Source organism: Haematobia irritans, chromosome 1, assembly GCF_050003625.1.
Source record: "Haematobia irritans isolate KBUSLIRL chromosome 1, ASM5000362v1, whole genome shotgun sequence".
Lineage (NCBI taxonomy): Eukaryota > Metazoa > Arthropoda > Insecta > Diptera > Muscidae > Haematobia > Haematobia irritans.
Window position 1 is genome coordinate 179769898 of NC_134397.1, and position 17790 is coordinate 179787687.

The window sequence follows — 17790 nt, forward strand, 5'->3', positions numbered from 1 at the left end:
AGCCACTCGTAACACGATCTGTACCTAGATGTATACAGTAGATGCAGGTGTTTGTTCAAAGTCTCAGTCAGTCGCCTATCGGAGTGTGCCTTTGGTTGGCAAAACGTCCACAATATAAGTAATGATTGCAAAGAAGTGACTGAGAATTATCGCCCCTTGCATCAAGTACGAGTATTTAAAATAATTTTTGTCACCATAAATCATTCATATACAGCAAAAGACAAGTACTAAGCTGTTCATAATAATACATAGTGGTGGTACGGTCAACCATGCCACATTATCCGAGGACATCGAGAAGATCTTAATTATATGTGTAGAAACCAGTCGTACGTAGAATTTGGGGACAAAAAGTCAAAACCCCGTAGAGTTAAACGGGGAGTTCCCCAAAGTGGGGTGATATCTCCGGCACTATTTAACTTCTACCTGTCCTCGATTCCACCCCCTCCTGACGGCGTCGAGGTTGTATCATATACGGCCGACTGTACAATCATGGCATCCGGGCCCATTGTTGATGACATATGCGATCGTTTAAAGGTCTACATTGCTGATCTTACCAGCTATTTCACTGCTAGGAATTTGAGGATATGTGCTACCAAATCCTCAGCCACACTATTCACTACATTGTTGGCGGAAGTACGTAGGTATTTGAATGTTAGAGTCGATGGCGAAATAATTCCGACAGTAAACTACAACAAGATACTCGGGGTAACATTCGACAGCCTGTTTAAGTCGTCTACCCATGCCACTGCAATTTGTAACAAGCTCCGCGGTAGAAACAAGGTCCCCAAGTCGCTTGCCGGCAGCACTTGGGATGCGGACAAAGAAATCTTGTTGACTAATTATAAGGCAATTTGCCGGTCAGTGGTAAACTATGAAGCGCCAGTGTAAACACGCAGTGGGGTAACATCCTAACCTGTCAGAACGCTGCGCTTAGAACTGCAACAGGATGTCTCCGCTGTACACGCTTGGATCACCTTTATGGAGACCAAGATCATCCCGGTGCGTCAACACAATTACATGTTGTCAAAGCAGTACCTCTTGGGTTGCTATCGAAGTTGGCATCCAAATCAGCCTTTAGAACTGCAACAGGATGTCTCCGCAGTACACCCTTGGGTCACCTTGATGCGGAGACCAAGATCATCCCGCTGCGTCAACACAATTACATGTTGTCAAAGCAGTACCACTTGGATTGCTATCGAAGTTGTCATTCAAATCACCATTTTGTGGATAGGCAACCTCCTCCCAGTAATGTAAGTGTTGATCTTTACCTTCTAGTGCGAGAGATCCATCGTTACAAAAGTGAGCCTCTAGATCAGGCAGGTCTGAACAGGATTCATGAGAATACGGTAGCTGAAGCGGTGAGAAACTACAAGGTTAATCCTGTTCTCGGAGTCCGACCACCGCCCATAGCACCGGAGGAAAGAGACCTCCCACGGCAGACAATGGTGGTTTTAGCACAATTAAGATCAGGCAAGTCCAGCCGCCTCAATTCCTACTTACCAGTGATTGATAGCAGCGTAGCTGACGTGTGTCCCATCTGTAACCACGGGCCACATGACACTTGTCACCTTTTCACTTGCCCAGCAAAACCTACCCGCCTCACCACCAGAACACTCTGGACGCACCCCACCCTTGTCGCAGAGTTCTGGACACCAGTTGAACTACCAAAGCATAGAAGAAAATGGATGAAATTGCATTAAAAACTGTTACAACAACAACAACAATAATAATAAAAAAAGAAATAATTAAAAAGTGACGCAACATAGAAAAAAGGTGTCACCAAAATTTAAAAAGGTGGCACAACAATTGAAAAAAATGGCAAATATGCCACTAAAGTCGCATAACAGTAACGCTGCCGATAAAACTGATCATATAGCAAGCTAGTCGGCTTCGCTGAATTATATCTTTGTGAGATAAGCTAACTTAGATTTGATTACACAATACATCCAATATAAATTTAAGTTTCCATCTCCTTCCTAAATCTGTTTGATTCTAAATAGCCTGGTTCTTAGTGGAGGGTATTTAAAATTCTTCTTGCCTGGACTTGATTGAGCATTGTGTTTATTTTTCATTATGACCATAGCTATACATGGTATTGTTCTCTTCCAAATTGCCTCTGGAGGCTGTTGAACCTCTGTTGAATACAGCAACTGAATTTAGTCAATATTCTTTTTTTTATTGTCCTTTCTTTTGTTAAGAGTCCAAGTTGTTGTATGACCAAAACTATTCTATGTGCTGCCAAAAACTATGCTATAATCCTTTCCAATAAAAACAATTTGTAACATTTTGCCCCACTCACACATACAACAGCCAATTGCCATTGTACTCGTGCAACTACACGGTTTCAAATTTGAAGCTGTGATACCATCAGGATAACATACAATCACCACACAAAAGCTAAATCACAGAGATGAGCACTCACTAATACACGTGCCGAGAGTTCAAAAGTCATTGACCATTTTTGCAATGTGCTTTTCGATGTTCGAATCCATAAAGTAGGCCATATTTTTTAAGTGATATTCGTTTGCCAAGTTTTAGGTAAATAGTTTTAAACTTTTGTACAAACAAAGAAAGAGACCATAAAAATGGTCAGAAACAAAAACCACAAATGGGTAAAATTTCTTCCATTGGATTATCATAGTGACATAGTAAACTTTACCTGTTTAGATCTTTATTATCATTATACACATTTGGGTTACGAAAAACAAAAACTTTTTTTTGATGTGAATAAATTCTAAATAGCAACAATGTGACTAAGAGCTAATTTTCAAAACTTTTGTACAGTGGGTGAATTCGAAGAAATTATCTTGCTTCCAAGATTGACACATAGAAAAGAAGCTTCGAATGTTTCTAGTGGAAGGGTTTAATTTGAACTAACTAAATTCGGAGTTATTAAAAAATATGTAGTAGTAGTAGTAGTAGTATCTTTATTTCATTATATCATTTGAATTCTTATAACATTCATAATTTGCTATCTATGAAACAAAGATGTACGGCAATGACATGTAGTCGTCAGCCGGAATTAATATTTAAAATTTGTATTTATGATTATGAAGGAACATACATATATGAAAATAATATATTATAATTAGGTATACTCCGACATTATAAGCTTTCGATATTTAAGTGAATTGGCAACATATTTAACCAGATTTCTCCAATCAGATGTCTCCACTCCATTGAGAATTTGTATTGTTTCTTCCTCCGATAAGTACTGTTTACTAAAGAATTGCATACGTTGACCCCTTAATATAGGACAAACAGCTAGAAAATGGTAAATCGTTTCTCTTTCCGATAGATTGCATAAAGAACATTTGTCGTCTTCATTTCCATGGTGGGCATTAAGATATATTAAATCCCCACGAGCCTTGAATATCCATGTAATCTCCCTTGAAGTGTAATCACCATTAAAATAGTATCTGCCTCGGGTTAGGTCTAAGTTTTTATAAAATCGACATGTGCTTTGCCGTGCTTTCTGCAGTGATTTTTCTCTGTTAACTCTAGCCAAATGCTCTAGTAGGGTATTGGCCATGTTGTTCCAGTCTCTTACTGTCATACCTTCTCTCAGTAAAGGCATGCCAAATCCATTCAGTAGATTGTTAATTGATTTTGCCCAGAAAATGTTCTTTCTTAGAATTATTTTGCTCATTTTATTTGGAAGTCTTGTTGTGTTGTACTGATATATTGTTCTAGATATGTATCTCAACAAAAGCTGAAGTGTGTATATATGGCTTTCTTCTATTTCTGTTTCAAGATTGAGGACGTAATTGGGTGTAGAATCAGGTAGCCGTAGAACTAGTTTCAGAAAAAAACGTTGAAGTTGGTCTACTAGTTCGAAGTAACCATATCCCCATACTTGTGCAGCATATGTCTGTATTGATCTAGAAACAGCATTGTACAAGTTCCATTTTTGCTGTATTGAAATTTCATCCTTTTTTAAAAAGTTTTTCCACGTGCTGTTTATAGCACTTTTAGCTTGGGAGTTGCGGCTCTGGATATGTTTGGTAAATTTCATTTGGGGCGTTAGTACTACGCCTAAGTATTTGTATTCTGGCACAATTTCCAGTTGTTCTCCATGATAAAACCATCTCTCCCTGTGTGCCACTCTTCCTCCATTTCGAAAAATCATTATTTTAGATTTATCGGTATTAACTACCAGGTTCCATTTGTCGCAGTATGTTTCCTGTCGTGATATCATATTAGTTAGAATAGTTGGGTCTTCAGATAGAATAACTATATCGTCCGCATACAGTAGAACCCTAATATTAATACCTTCTACAAAGAGTCCATCTCCTATAGAATCTTGTAGATCGTTAATGTACAGGGAGAATAAAAGAGGCGATAAAAGGCAGCCTTGCTTCACACCAGCTTCGGTGTCAAAATAGCTAGACATCTCCTCGCCGGTCCAAATGGCTGACTGAGTATTAAGATATATAGCTTCTACCATTCTTACAAATTTGAGAGTCATTCCCATTTGGTATAACTTGTATATCAGTAAGTTTCTTGGTATTTTGTCGAATGCTGCTCGAAAATCCACAAAAAATGCGTATACCTTTTTTCTTTCAGCCAGCTTAATGTTTACGATAGATGCTAAGTTATATATATTGTCGACGGTAGAGTAGTTTTTCCGAAACCCAGCTTGGTGCTCATCCATAATACTATTTTCTTCGACCCATCGAACAACTCGCTCATTAAGGATACCCATGAATATCTTTGCCACTGTGTTCATAAAAGATATTCCTCTGTAGTTAGAGGGTTCGCCCAAACTTCCTTTTTTATGAATAGGAAAAATTACCGTTTTTTGAAACGCTTCATCCAGTTTGCCCTCTGTGTAAATTTTATTGTATATTTCAGCTAGTTTTTCAAGAAATTCTTCAGTAGCATTAATGAAAAATTCGTACGGGATTCTATCCTCGCCTGGTGCTTTATTAGGTTTTGTTTTATGCAACATATCCCTTATGTCGTTCACAACTATATTTCGATCCAATGTATAGTTTATAACTAAAGGCGGTGCATATTCTATGCTGTGGGATCTTTGATCAAATTTAAGTAGATTCATAAAATGTTGTTTAAGAACCTCTGCTGAGAGTGAATTGCTTATTTGAAACTCCTGGTGATTTATTAATCTTACTAGGCTCCACCACTCCTTTCCGTTGGTTGTACATTTAAGTTTCTCCACGATTGTTGCATAAAAAAGTTGTTTGCTTGTCTCACATGTCTCTTTATATTTCTTTTTTGCGTTCAAATATTTCAATTGGTCGGTTTCCAGATTACTTTTTCGAAACTGTGCTAAACATTGAAACGAAGTTTTTCTTGCCCAATAACATTTGCTATTGAACCATTTGTGTTTTGGTTCATAATTTGGAAATTTGTTTCGTCTAATCGCAGATAAAGTTATTATGTCAGTAAATTCTTTGAGACAAGTGAAGCTATTAGTTTGAATGAAATTGTTCATATTGAACCTCAAATTTTTTTGATATTGAACCTTGTCTGCATTATTCCATATTAACTTCGGTAATAATTTTAGTTTATTCTCGTCTTCATTCTTGCTATTTATTTTTAGTGTAAGAGATATCGGCATATGATCTGACCATATTCTTTCTTCAATGTGAAAGTTTTCCACGCAATGGATAGCATTTATATTTACAGGAACAGGTAAATTTCACTGGTTTGTCGGAGACTGCTCAAAACGTGTATGTTTCCTTCGATAGTTACAGAAAAAATATGTTTAATTCGTATTATACACTGAAAAAATATTGTCGTGAGGTCAAAGATTTCATGTCTTTAAAATACGAATGCAAATTTTGCTTAGCATAGAACACGCATTTCTCTAATATAAAGTTTTTTTCCTTGTCCAAAAGTCGATAAACTTTTCAATGAAGTCGTATTGCTCTTATAATTAAGTTATTTCATTTAAAAATGTGTATCATAACATAAAAAAAAATGTTTGGGCTAAAGTCAACTTGACTTTAATAATTCAGAAAAATTCTTTAAATTTAACGAAATTGTCTTAAAATTTGTTGTATTTTTGCATCTTGACTACAAAGCAAAAAAATCGTTCAAATATAAGACATGTTTCTCAACACTTTATTTTAAAGACGTTTTTTACTTGAAACATAGCATAATTTGTACTGCAAGTCGTGTCTTAATTTGGAAAATAAAGTTGTTGTAGACTCGTTTTAAAGGACTTTGATAGCATATGAAGAAAAAAAGCTAAAAAAGCGAAAAATTTTAAATTTGCTTTCTAAAAGCAAGTACACAAAACCCAAATTTAAAAGAGAATTGTCTTAAATGTATCCTTACTTGTATTCTTTTGCTCGGAATCAATACAAAAATTTTGAAGTAAAGACAAAATCTTTGGAACCGGGCATGATTTTTTTCCATGTAACTAATGTGCAGTCTTGGAACATTTTCCAACATAATAAGAATTTTTATCTGAGTTATTAGAATGATTTAAAATTTCCAACTAATTTCTATAGGAAAACTTTATTTCAGCCTGGCTGACTAAAATTTACTAGAGGAAAACTTTAATTCAGCCATGTTGGATTGAGATTTCTATAGATTCCCACAGGAATTCAGCCTGGCTGAATTAGGATTTCTATAGGGAAACTTTAATTCAGACTGGCTGAATAAGGTTTGCTATAGGAAAACTCCAATAAGTTTTCCTACAGTTTTTCTATAGAAAAACTTTAATTCAGGCTGGCTGAATAAGGTTTTCCTATAGGAAATTTTTAATTCAGTCTGGCTGAATAAGGTTTTCTATAGGAAAATTTTAATTCAGGCTGGCTGAATAAGGTTTTCTACAGGTTTTTTATAGAAAAACTTTAATTCAGCCTGGCTGAATATGGTTTTCTATAGGAAAACTTTAATTCAGCCTGGCTGAATATGGTTTTCTATAGGAAAACTTTAATTCAGCCTGGCTGAATATGGTTTTCTATATGAAAACTTTAATTCAGCCTGGCTGAATAAGGTTTTCTATGGGAAACCCTTAATTCAGCCTGGCTGAATAAGGTTTTCTATGGGAAACCCTTAATTCAGCCTGGCTGAATAAGGTTTTCTATGGGAAAATTTTAATTCAGCCTGGCTGAATATGGTTTTCTATAGGAAAACTTTAATTCAGCCTGGCTGAATATGGTTTTCTATAGGAAAACTTCAATTCAGCCTGGCTGAATATGGTTTTCTATAGGAAAACTTTAATTCAGCCAGGCTGAATAAGGTTTTCTATAGGAAAACTTTAATTCAGCCAGGCTGAATAAGGTTTTCTATAGGAAAACTTTAATTCAGCCAGGCTGAATAAGGTTTTCTATAGGAAAACTTTAATTCAGCCAGGCTGAATAAGGTTTTCTATAGGAAAACTTTAATTCAGCCTGGCTGAATAAAATTTTCTGTAGGAAAACTTTAATTCAACCTGGCTGAATAAGGTTTTTTAGGGGAAAACCTTAATTCAGCCTGGCTGACTAAGGTTTTCTATAGGAAAACTTTAATTCAGCCAGACTGAATAAGGTTTTCTATAGGAAAACTTTAATTCAGCCTGGCTGAATAAGCTTTTTTATAGGAAAACTTTAATACAGCCTGACTGAATAAGGTTTTCTATAGGAAAACTTTAATTCAGCCTGACTGAATAAGGTTTTCTATAGGAAAACTTTAATTCAGCCTGACTGAATAAGGTTTTCTAGAGGAAAACTTTAATTCATGTTAACATTTGCTCTTCCCAGTAAGAAAAAAGCGTCGCCACAAAAGTAGAGAAGCGATGAATTTAACATGCGCTTGTCATAGGGCGGATGTCCACCATTTCAGCAGCCGTTGCACTACATTTGCATCACTTCTTGCATGCGAATTCAGTGATTTGAATGTTATTTAAGAAATTTTGTTATATTTGGACAAATAAATAATTTATAAAATTTTTTATGATTTTTATTGTTTATCTGGAACGTTTGACATCAAATATTTTCAAAAATTCGCATTTTTCCAGAATGGTTTTAGCTTTTTTTTTTGGGCAAAATTTAAATAATTTTTACCATTTTATTAATTCTCGATCTGTTTTAAACTGTTTGAAAGAAAAAATTAAATTTCCCATTAAAAATATGAAAAAAGTGTGTTATAAAAAAATTTAATCAAATGAACTTCCTGGGCAGTTAAAATAAAGAACAACTTTGGGACATTTTTGGAAGTGTTTTTAAAGTTGTGCATTTAGAAGAACTTCCAAATTTGTTTGCTGGGATATCTTTATTTTAAAGAAGCCGCATCTTTGGCGCGGAATCAATACCAAAATCCTTAAGAAGTGGTCAAAATATTTCGATCCAAGCAAACTTTGTTTTATGAAAATAGAGGAAAACTGTAATTTCTATAGATTTCCCATAGGAAATCTTTAATTCAGCCTAGCTGAATACGATTTTCTTTATGGAAACTTTAACTCAGCCAATTTGTACAAGGTTTTCTATAGGAAAATTATTATACCCTGTACCACAGTAGTGGTGAAGGGTATAAATATAACTGAGGTTGTCCAGCAAAAAAGCAGTAAACATTTTCTTTTTGGATCCGGAAGTGGTGCAAAATTGGGGCAGAAGCAATTAATTTAACATTGGCTTGTCATAGGACGGATGTCCACCATTTCAACAGTCGTTGCACTGAATTTGCACTATTTCTTAAGTTGTGATATGAATTCAGTGTTTTGGATGTAGATTACTAAATTTTGTGATATTTTGCCAAATAAATAATTTTTAAATTTTTTATAATTTTTAGATACATCCAAACGCTTGTCTGCAACGTTTGACCACAAAAATTTTTAAAAATTTGCAATATTTCGAAAAATGGATTTAGCATAGTTTTCGAAAAAATGTTAATAATTTGTACCATTTTATGAATTATTACTCTGTTTTTACCCTATTTGAAAAAAAAGAATTAAAATTACCCATTAAAAATATGAAGAAAACGAGTTATAACAAGTTAACGACCGTAAGTTCGGCTAGGCCGAAGCCCTCCACCATGGATTGCGTAGAGACTTCTTCTAAACACTACCATCCAAGTCGAATTACTTAAGTTGCGGTAACGCTTGCCGATGGCAAGGTATCTTAAAACCTCCTAACGCCGTCTTCCAAATTGTACACAGAAAAAAATTTCCGTAGTTAAACTTACGCTAAATTGAGCTTATTTTTATTGGAAAAAAAAGTTATTTACTTGTAGTTAAATTTTATTGTTTTTATCGAAATTTTCCACAGCTTAATGAAATCTTACTTTTTTTAAGTATGTATCAAAAATTTTATCAACTAAACGTGAGTATAGAGTTCAATGACCGTACACATAACTTCAATATGAACTAAAACAAATGAAAATTTTCGTACGATTCCCAAAAATAGTAAGAATGAACTACTGTATGGTTAAAATGGTCATGATTTGGCGCCAATGATTTCCTTCTTTACATTTAGTTAAATTTTTCTTCTATGAGATGATGTAATTTCGTGAACTGCAGTTAAGAAGTACAACAGGACATTAAAATTTCCTGGTTTTAACAACGCTTTGTGGAAATCTCAAAATGTGGAGTAAAATTTAGTTCAATTTTCATTCTTCCTATAAAACAGTTCACTTTTTTTTCGGTGTATGTAAGTCCATATATATTAAATCAAAAAAGATCGATCAAATACATATATAATTCAATTTGACAAAATTTTCTATAGACATAAAATTTTGAAAAAATTTCTCTAGAAATAAAATTTTAACAAAATTTTGTCTAGAAATAAAATTTTCAAAAAATTTTGTCTAGAAATAAAATTTTGACAACATTTTCTTTAGAAATAAAATTTTGACAAAATTTTCTACAGAAATAAAATTTTAACAAAAATTTTCTACAGAAATAAAATTTTAACAAAAATTTTCTACAGAAATAAAATTTTAACAAAAATTTTCTACAGAAGACTGAATATTACTCTATGCGTTTCAATTCTGCTTTAGATTCCAGGGAAAAATGGAGAATTATACATGATATTGGCGTTGGGAAGTCTAGGTCATCGGTGATCCAAATGACTTGAACGAGATGTTTACAAATATCCCTGCCCCTCCGACGGACACATCCTTCTATGACACAGATGACGGCATAGGAGGAATCTTATCTGAGAGGAACGATTTCGAGTTCAGGTGCGTTACCCAAGATGAGGTCATAGAGAGTTTTTTCATGGTTAAGTCGAATGCTATTGGCCTGGATGGAATGGACCCCAGGTTTATACGAATACTGCTCCCTCAACTTATACCTCTTTTCACCTACTTATTTAACACAATTCTGACCTCCAGTACTTATCCCACGATATGGAAGCATGCAAAGATTATTCCTATACCGAAATCTAATTCAGAGTCACGACCCATTGCTATTTTGTGTTATGTTTCTAAAGTGTTCGAAAAGATTTTACATAAGCAGATGTATGATTATCTTCTTCGCGGTAACTTGTTATCTGAAAGGCAGTCTGGCTTCCGAAGAGATCATAGTTGTGTGAGTGCACTGATCGAAGTATCGGAGTCAATTAGGAGAAATATTGATGAGAACCATGTTAGTTTTCTTGTACTCTTAGATCACTCAAAGGCTTTCGATACTGTTGATCACAAAATGTTATGTCTAAAACTTCAAAGATTTTTCAATTTCTCACCTACTGCTACCTCTCTCATAACTTCCTATCTTAACAATCGGTTACAGACGGTTTACACAAGAGATACTTATTGATTGCCATTACCAGTTACGAAAGGGGTTCCACAGGGATCTATAATTGGACCTCTATTATTTTGCATGTACGCAAATGACCTCCCTCTAGAAATAGTCCATAGTCAGATACTTATGTATGCAGACGACATAAAAATCTTTTTAAGTAGTCCGGTAGGTGATACTAGTGAGTGTTTGGGGAAACTTAACCACGACCTTGATCGTGTGTTTCGATGGGCAACAGCAAATAGTCTGCTACTAAATCCACAAAAGTCTAAATGTTTGATTATACACAAGAATAGAAGGTTCTCTTTGTCTAATGCTGACATTATGTTGAATGGTCAAAAAATCGATGTAGTCACTAGTGCTAAGAATCTTGGAGTAGTATTCAATAGCACATTGAGTTGGTCAAGTCATGTAAACACAGCCGTTGGACAAACATATGCAAAACTACGTGCTTTATGGGTTACTCATTCCTACACACCAGTCAATATTTGACTTCTCCTGGCGAAAAGTCTTTTGTTACCGGGTTTAATTTACGGATCTGAACTCTTCGCGAATTGTGACTCCGTGAGCAAAAATAGACTTAACGTGGCATTCAATAGTATAGTTCGTTATGTGTATGGGTTACGCAGGACCGATCATGTTTCGCATGTTACAAACTCCCTCTTTGGCTTTAGTTTTAATACCCTGCTTAATGTCAAGTCGTTAGTATTTCTACATAAATTGATTTACAAACGGAAACCCAGCTATCTCTATGATAAAATTCGGTTTACCAGATCTGATAGAAATAGGAATATAATACCCTTTATAAAGACAAGTCTTGTATCTGAATGGCAGTTCTTTATTGGCACAATACGTCTCTGGAACACTCTACCACCCGATATACAATGCATCAGCAACGCATCATCTTTTAAGAAGAGTATTCAAAATTTATTTCAAAATTAGAATATTTATCATTAAAAATTTGCTTGTATATATAATATAGTATCACAATTTCAATTTCAATCATCAACAATACAATGCAATTGAATATTAAAAGTAATTTCTATATATATTTTTTTTTTTCAATTATTATTAATACAATTTTTATATATTCTAATTTTAATTTATTTTCTTTTTATCTTTAAATTTAATTATTGTACTTATTATTAATCGGAGATGTTTTAACATTTATAATCCTGCACTGTAATTATAAGATTTTAATCTTGTTGTGTAGGTACTCAATAAAATGAAAATGAAAAAATGAAAAATGAAATGAAATAAAATTTTAATAAAAATGTTCTATAGAAATAAAATTTTAACAAAATTTTCTATAGAAATAAAATTTTGACAAAATTTCTATAGAAATAAAATTTTGACAAAATTTTCTATAGAAATAAAATTTTGACAAAATTTTCTATAGAAATAAAATTTTGACAAAATTTTCTATAGAAATAAAATTTTGACAAAATTTTCTGTAGAAATAAAATTTTGATAAAATTTGCTATAGAAATAAAATTTTGACAAAGTTTCCTATAGAAATAAAATTTTGACAAAATTTTCTATAGAAATAAAATTTTAACAAAATTTTCTATAGAAATAAAATTTTCAAAAATTTTTTTTGTAGAAATAAAATTTTGACAACATTTTCTTTAGAAATACAATTTTGACATTTTCTTTCGAAATAAAATTTTAACAAAAATTTTCTATAGAAATAAAATTTTGACAAAATTTTCTATAGAAATAAAATTTTTTACAAAATTTTCTATAGAAATAAAATTTTGACAAAGTTTTCTATAGAAATAAAATTTTGGTAGATTATTTTTGGCTCGAATGGCAACCATGATTATGAATCGATATGGACCAATTTTTGTGTGATTGGAGATTGGCTATATATAACAATAGACCGATTTGGACCAATTTCGGTATGGTTGTTGGCGGCCATATACTAACACCACGTTCCACATTTGAACAGGATCGGATGAATTTTGCTCCTCCAAGAGTCTACGGAGGTCAAATCTGGAGAACGGTTTATATGGGGGCTATTGGGAGCCACCGTGGTGCAATGGTTAGCATGCCCGCCTTGCATACACAAGGTCGTGGGTTCGATTCCTGCTACGACCGAACACCAAAAAGTTTTTCAGCGGTGGATTATCCCGCCTCAGTAATGCTGGTGACATTTCTGAGGGTTTCAAAGCTCTAAGTGGTTCACTGGAATGTGGAACGCCGTTCGGACTCGGCTCTAACAAGGACCTCCTTGTCATTGAGCTTAACATGGAATCGGACAGCACTCAGTGATAAGAGAGAAGTTCACCACTGTGGTATCACAATGAACTGAATAGTCTAAGTGAGCCTGATACATCGGGCTACCACATAACCTAACCTAACCTAACATGGGGGCTATATATAATTATGGACCGATGTGAACCAATTTTTGCATGGTTGATAGATACCATATACCAACATCATGTACCAAATTTCAGCCAGATCGGATGAAATATGCTTATCTTTCAGGCTCCGCAAGCCAAATCTGGGGATCGGTTTATATGGGGGCTATATATAATTATGGACCGATGTGAACCAATTTTTGCATGGCTGATAGATACCATCATGTACCAAATTTCAGCCGGATCGGATGAAATATGCTTCTATTAGAGGCTCCACAACCCAAATCTGAGGGTCCCTTTATATGGGGGCTATACGTAAAAGTGGACCGATATGGCCCATTTGCAATAATATGCGACCTACATCAATAACAACTACTTGTGCCAAGTTTCAAGTCGATAGCTTGTTTCGTTCGGAAGTTAGCGTGATTTCAACAGACGGACGGACATGCTTAGATCGACTCAGAATTTCACTACGGCCCAGAATATATATACTTTATGGGGTCTTAGAGCAATATTTCGATGTGTTACAAACGGAATGACAAAGTTAATATACCCCCATCCTATGGTGGAGGGTATAAAAATTTAATAAGAAGAACTGTGTGGTTAAAATAAAGAACATCTTTGGAAGTGCTTTTAAAGTCTTGTCTGTAAAATAACTTCCAATTTTTTTTGCTGGAATGTTATAGAAATACTTCCTCAATAGCAAATAGTGCATAGATAAGACTATTGAATGTTGAGTTAGGGTTGTGAATAGCGACCCTTTTTGCTCACTGTCAAAAAGATATACGAATTGCTTTTGTTTTCATTATAAACATTAAAAAATATTTATTTTATGCCCTCTCTATTATATTGATATTCCGTTTCAATAGAATTTAGCCCCCCCAAAGACAAAATTTTGTTTATTTAATAAAGTTTCCCCTTTTGCCACCAATGGCTGGAGTCTCTTGACTCTATTTGAATAATACAATTACCACAGAAGGGGTCCAAAACCAAAACAAATACGCCTAAATGTATACTATGAATATAGTAGGAAAATATATACGGAGTGATATTTGCGAGTCAGATAAAAATCTTCTACGAATTGTTGAGTTCAAGTGTCATTGACCGTACAAGTGTGAGAAAAAAGGAGGTCAAAAGAAAAGATTTCCCCCAAAAAAAAAAAAAAAAACGAAACACGCCAAAAAAGTCTACACATATATAATATATGGATTACAAATCTGATGTCATATATGACATGACACAATATTATATAGAGACAAAAAGGTCATAATCTAATTTTGTTATATTAACATTGGTTTAAATGAATATCTTAGCTCTTACTTACATTTTCATTTGCAAAATAGCAGACTACAAGTCGGCAAACGTTAGCCTGGTCTTCTGGATACGTGAAGTGAAGTTGATGTGATACAAAACAGGAACTCCAATATGTAGGCAAGGTGTATATATATTTGAAATTGAGCCTTAAAGTATTCTCAATTTTTTTGTGGGAAATTTTTTCACATTTTATTTTTTTTTAGTTACACAGAATTTGCTATATATTTTTTTATTGCTGTATTTTTGTGATAGTTTTAAATTTTTTTCTTAATTATTTTTTTTTTTTAATTTTTTTTCACTTGTTTTATTTATTTTCACCTTTCTTTTCAATTTCACTTAACTAACATACGGTAATTTATCAAACAATCAATCAATCAATCTTGTATTAAGAGAGGAAGAGAGGCCGTGAGTTTGAGAGAGTGTGAGGTGGGTTTAATTGTGACATTTACACCTTTCTCTTTGGCCTTAGCTATAGCAACAATAACAACAACAACAAAGACACTTGTCATAGACGAAATACCGAAAGACCGTTATCCCCGTTTAGTAAACTGCAATCGAAGTCGCAGCGGCAGCGGCAGCGATAACAGCAGTTACATATGACGTTCTACGTAATTGTTGTTATGAAATAAACCTGCTGTTGTTGTTGTTGCTTTTAATAAACTCTACTAATGACAGAGCCTTTACAATAATTAATATGACGTCGTTAGAGGATATTTAGAAAAAAACTGTATTTAACACTTCACCTCTTTGAGTAAGCTCTCTTCTTTTTTTTTTTGGGACCCACAAAAACAAATTTAGCACTGGCCTTATTTTTTCTGGAAACACCTCCTTATTGAATTTTTTTTCTTTTTTATGTTGTTGTGGGGGGGGGGAATAATATTTGTTGTTGTTATTTTTCTTCCTCTTTTTTTTTTTTTGGTTGGTTATTCACTTTTTTCCCCTGTGTATTTTTTGCATTTGTTATTGTTTTTATCGTTGTGTTTGTGGTCTACGCGCCGGTATGTTTTATTTGTTTTTATCGAATTCTTTCGTTTTGTATTAATTTCCCGTTGGCGCTTAGGAACCGTTGTAATGCGCTCGTTTGTTGCAGAAAGACTAAATTTCCCAATTGGGTTCTTGTCAGCCACTACCTAACATATGTTGCTTTTGTAGTACTGTTGTTGTTATTGTTGCTGGCACTCTCTCTCTCCCCATTCTCGTGATTGCCCTAAGGATAAAATGGCATTAGAAAACTGTTATACATTCGAGAGACATGTGGTGGCGTCTGTCACACACTTAACCTTATTTTGAAATTGTTATACTAAAGCCTATATCATCGTGTTGGGCTAAAGAAAAAGAAAAATGCCGAGAGAGAGACAGTGAGAGAGAGTACATATATGCTTGCACTTGCGCCTTATTACAGCTTCCCATATAGCTCATTTTGCCGGGTGAGTGAATACTAGTGAGTGAGTGATTATTTTTTATATGAATTTTCATTTCATGGATTTCCGCCATCAAAAGTGCCGCCGTTGCATATTGAACTATGCAAATTTTGTTTTTGCAATTAGTTTTGCCAATGTTGCATGAATGGTCCTGCCACCGGTCCAACCGTTCATAAGTGTGCAACATAAAGTCTACGAAAATCGAACATGAGAGTAAACGAATATCTTTCTTTAGGGTTCTCCCCAAAAAAAATTGGTGCAGAAAAGTGTTATTTACATTTAGCACAAGAAACACCCAGAAATTTAATATATGGGGTATATAACATAATACAATAGGGTGGAACGAAAAAAATGGACTTCACATTATTAGAGATAAATGGATTGCAATTGACAATGGAATTGGGGAAATTATTTGTACTAACATTTAGGTCAGCATTCAAGCGACATAAAAATCTGAATCAGAAACCATTTTTTGGTTTTGGTTTGCGTACTTTTTGACTACAGCTTCGAGTCGGTTAAAAATTGAGTTGCAAGCTGTATACCGGCATTTTGCCCCACTCTAATGCCAGACCCTTGAACTACATCTATATTTGAATCAGTTCTTTTTGTTTTATATGAGCATATAGGGTGACTGATATGTATTGCTATCTAACTAAAGCTATAGAAGTTGCAAAAAGTACAAGAGATAACTGATGCACCAAAAAAGTTAGACTGGAAATTACTAAGGAGTTGGTAGTAACATCCCAGCAAAAAAAGAGCTTCGATAAATGTAGTTTGGATCCGGAAGTACGGAGGACGGAAGTACTCCCTTTTTGGATCCTTTGCATTACTTTAGAAGTTGTGCCCTGGAAGTTAATTTGAATGAAGAAATTTAAAACGCGAAAAAAATTTTTTTTTCAACCAATTTCATTTTTTTTCAACCATATTTTTTATCACACTATTATTTTCCAACCAACCAACCAAATAATTTATTTTCCTATTATCTAATTTTTTACAATTTGAAAAACTTTTTCGCTCCAACCAGGGGTTGAACCTGGGTTTGATGGCACCATAACAGAACGCCTTAGCACACTCAGCCACAAACGCCATTGAATATAACATAAAGCGTTGAAAGGTCAATTCAAATGTTTGTGATATGATCCTAATACGACACCAAAAAATAACATTCCAATTGCTTCTCGAGATGTTCATATTAGTATGAACGAAAAAATAAGAAACGCAGGTTCAAATCTCACCAGAGGCAATTTTTTTATCAAATATTTTTATATATTCGGCATATAGTTTCGTATAAATATATATTTTTTTTTCTATTAAAAATCAACAAAAAAAATTAAAAATTCTCGTAATTTGCAAACCCTTCTCATAAGAACATTCATGGAAGCGAAAAAGTCAAACGGCACAGGTTCAAATCCCCGCGGGGATGCAATTTATTTTCCTTTTTTATTATTTTTTTTACTTTTTTATTAATTTTCTATTTTTATACCCTCCACCATAGGATGGGGGTATATTAACTTTGTCATTCCGTTTGTAACACATCGAAATATTGCTCTAAGATCCCATAAAGTATATATATTCTGGGTCGTGGTGAAATTCTGAGTCGATCTAAGCATGTCCGTCCGTCCGTCCGTCTGTTCAAATCACGCTAACTTCCGAACGAAACAAGCTATCGACTTGAAACTTGGCACAAGTAGTTGTTATTGATGTAGGTCGGATGGTATTGCAAATGGGCCATATCGGAGCCTCTAACAGAAGCATATTTCATCCGATCCGGCTGAAATTTGGTACATGGTGTTGGTATATGGTCTCTAACAACCATGCAAAAATCGGTCCACATCGGTCCATAATTATATATAGCCCCCATATAAACAGATCCCCAGATTTGGCTTGCGGAGCCTCAAAGAGAAGCAAATTTCATCCGATCTTGCTGAAATTTGGTACATGGTGTTGGTATATGGTCTCCAACAATCATGCAAAAATTGGCCCACATCGGACCATAATTATG

At 34.2% G+C, this 17790-nt stretch overlaps 1 protein-coding gene across 1 annotated transcript in view; it reads right to left on the bottom strand.

Moving 5' to 3' along the window:
* The window catches only part of Calx (sodium/calcium exchanger 3), a 640265-nt gene extending 624801 nt beyond the window's left edge, over positions 1-15464 (bottom strand). The window contains exon 1 of the mRNA XM_075292192.1: positions 14378-15464. The gene's annotated coding sequence lies outside the window, so the exon portion shown is untranslated. The remainder of the gene's footprint in view (positions 1-14377) is intronic.
* Positions 15465-17790: the final 2326 nt, after the last annotated feature.